Genomic DNA, 3615 nt, shown 5'->3' with positions numbered 1-3615 from the left:
TCTCAAACAGTCATACGGTCCACCACACTTGTTTTTTTTTCCTCTGGAATTTATAGTCCCTTCTTTCCTGGGTTGCTTAGTTTTCTCTAGATGTATCACCATTTCATCTATGTTCCACCAGAGCTGTGAAACATAAGGTTCAAACACGTTAGGAAACTGATCATGGTGTGTGGGGGGCTTCGGTTGCCACTGCTTTTTCTCTTGGAGACATCCCTCCTGGAGCCCTCCATTCTCTGTGTCAGAGCAGATGGTTTGGCTCCAGGTTGGCTCCACAGTTGTCATCCTCGAACTTCCCTTCACCTTTATCTCAGGAATTCTCCCTGCTTTCTCCTTTGCTGGTGCTCCTGGTTAAGAGGAAAACCAGGTAGGTTTTCTTGGTTTATGCCCTTATTTTGATGAGGTACCTCTCCGTGGGGCTTCCCAGGTGGTGCTAGTGGTAAAGAACCCTACCGCCAATGCAGGGGACATAAGAGATGCGGGTTTGATCCTTGTGCTGGGAAGGTCCCCTAGAGGAGGGCAAGGCAACCCATTCCAATATTCTTGGCTGGAGAATTCCACGGACAGAGGAGTACAGTCCATAGGGTCACAAAGAGTGGGACATGACTGAAGCAACTTGGCACACACCTCTCTCTAGTAGATTCCTGAGCACACGCAAGGAAAATTTTTGCTTTGACATCTTTTTCTGCTCCCTGCATTGGTTCTATTTCCTTTCTTTTCTTTTTTCTTCTTTCCTTTGTTCTCTGCCTCTCTCTCTGCCTTTTTCTATTTTTCTTTCTTTCTCCTGTTTGTTCATTTCAGGCTCTTTCATGTAAAGAGGTGTCTTCAAATAGCTGGAGACCCTTGACTCCACCCATGTTTAAGAATGAGATGATTAAAAGTTGATGAAAGTCTCTGCGGGTGGGACTAAGACTTGTCTACTGTCGGGCTTCACTGTAAAGAGGTGAAGAGCCACATTCTCCATTCTCAATTATCAGTATTTGTGTGCCTTTTCTTGTGACCTGTTGGTTCTCCACCCAGAGGAAGCTTCTAATTCCCTGACAGTATCACAGCATGAATCTGAATTTGGAAAAGAAACTGGTGGGGGTGGGGTGATGGGAATATGTCTCCTAATTCAATATGCACAACTTCATTTAATTCTGCTTTTCTAAGGCGTGAGTCACTCCTGCCCTCAGCTCTGCCTGGTATCCAGAGGAGTTCTGAGTCAAACCCTCCAGAAAGCAAACTTCCTGAATGCAGAGTTAAGGCAGCAGGGAGTGGATATAGGGACTGGGGGTAAGAAGGATCCCACTGTTCTTCACAATAATACATAATACAAAACTCATAATATATTCTCATTTTCAGGTCCAGTCTACTGCTTTCAGAGGTGGGGGCAGCTCTAGTTTCAGAGCCTTTCCAGGGTCTGGGATGTGAAAAGGTTCACCTTGGCTGGCTCAAACCCCTCCCAAAAGCTTAGGTACTAAATTTCTCAGTTTGGGTAAACTAGTTATCACTCATCCATCTGTTTCCATGTTCCTAAGTTTGTTGACATCCTTCTTCAGCAGGGATCTCTTTTCCTGTTTGCTTTGTCTTTATGGGTTTATACCTTTTTAAAAATCCCTTCTCTTAAAAAAAATAAAATCCCTTCTCTTTCATTATAATGAGGTATCTGTAGTGAGAAAAGAAAAATGTGTGATAATGAACCACGTTTAACCAGAAGTCTCCTTACCATTAACATCATAGATGTAATGAACATCTTTTCTAAGTAAGAAAAGTCCAAGTATGACTATAGGCAGTTCTATAAGACTTAGATATAAGTATAATAAAACACCTAAATTTTATTGAATGCTTAATATGTGCTAAATGGTCCTTTAAAAAAATTTTTTTTGGCTGTGTGTACAGCATGCAGGATCCTAGTTCCCTAATCAGGGGTCACATCTGTGCCCCCTGCATTGGAAGCATGAAGTCTTAACCACTAGACCACCAGGGAAATCCCTAAACCGTCTTTTAAATGCTTATTTGTATTATATATATATATATATTAATATTTTATCTTCACAATAACCCTGAGATGGATTCTGTGATTCAACGCCTAGCAGTCTGACTCCAGAGCACCTATGCTATATAATGTGGTACATCATTTCTAAACTACAGGAAATCTTATTTTCAACTTGTCAGGTCTCTGGTCAATCCATACTTATTAGTAACTTAAGCTATAGCTGAGGTTTTTCTCATAGACAGCACATTATTTGTTGTGGCAAGGCTAGCATCACTTTTGAAGTGTCTATTTGAAGATACATGTTGGAGGTAGAAGAGAGTAATTTATGACAAATTCTAAAGCAGAGTCATTTAAACTGGGAATCCTGGCATGTGTTTATTTTATAATACAGACAGATGGGCCTTTCCTCTTAAAGAAAGCAGTTACCGTCTGTAATCTGAGGGGTCAAAGAGAAGCAATTACAAATCCCACATTAGTAACACAACACTAAAACGCTTGGGTAAACGAAACATAACTGCCAGAGTTTAATATCTTAAAGCACTGATGGCCTTGAACACCCTAACTCAGAGAATTCAGCTCTTCATTCCTTGTAGATTTTTGAACAAGGTTCACTAGCACTCTCTCCAAGGCTACTCATACTCCAACTCCATTGTCACTTCTGCAGATAATTGTTTGCAATATATAGATATATCTTTGAAATCCTTACTGCCTCTCAATTCCTTGACATCTCTTGGAATGATCTTTGCCCTCTGCTATCTCAGGTACCCACTTTTACGGTCATTCCCTATACCTTGTCATTACTTCTAATTTTAATTTCAAGCTAACTACTCTCCAACCCATCTCTTCTTTTTTCAGGTCATTCTCTATGGTACCTAAACTCCAGCAATTCTTCAACCTGATGAGAAATACATTCCACTCACTCTCCCACCTTTTCACAGTTCCCCATCGCTCTCAGTTCTCCACCTTTCCCTCCCAAATCCTTCCTTCTTACCATGTCTGAAATTGGAATGCCTCTTTTGCATCTACCTTCAACTACCCTTTGCCCATTTCTCCCCATCATACTTGTCTGACCAAATCTCAGGCCTGGGCAATCGGACTGCCTAGTCAGTGCCTACACATGAGCAACCAAATCTGGCTGGAGAAAAATGTGCAATCATACTGCTTATTTCATGACTGTAGCCTACCAGGCTCCTTTGTCCATGGAATTCTCCAAGCAAGAATACTGGATTGGTAGCCATTCCCTTCTCCAGGGTATCTTCCTGACCCAGGGATCAACCCTGGGTCTCCTGCACTATAGGCAGATTCTTTACTGTCTAAGTCACCAGGGAAGCCCTCACTATACTGACTGATCTCATTACAGATTCATGTGGGCCCTTAGTAGTGCCTGGAAACCTTACCGTGCTTCTCTCAATTCCCTCTCCCACACTTACAGACTAGTATTTCACCTCTCTTCCTCTCCCTCTCCCCACTAACCCCTCTCCCTACTTTCAGTTAATAACTATACGAACCAGAATATGCTAAACTGCTGTAACAAACAAAAATGTTATAGCTCCCACTCAATAGAAATTTGTATCTTGCTCAAATAATAATCCAGAGTGGGTATTCCAGGTCAATGGGCAACTCTTCTTCATCTCTACACC

The sequence above is a fragment of the Bos indicus x Bos taurus genome, chromosome 8, assembly GCF_003369695.1.
Source record: "Bos indicus x Bos taurus breed Angus x Brahman F1 hybrid chromosome 8, Bos_hybrid_MaternalHap_v2.0, whole genome shotgun sequence".
In the NCBI taxonomy this organism is placed as follows: domain Eukaryota; kingdom Metazoa; phylum Chordata; class Mammalia; order Artiodactyla; family Bovidae; genus Bos; species Bos indicus x Bos taurus.
The sequence above is the reverse complement of the archived record's forward strand: the minus strand, read 5'-3'. Positions refer to the sequence as shown.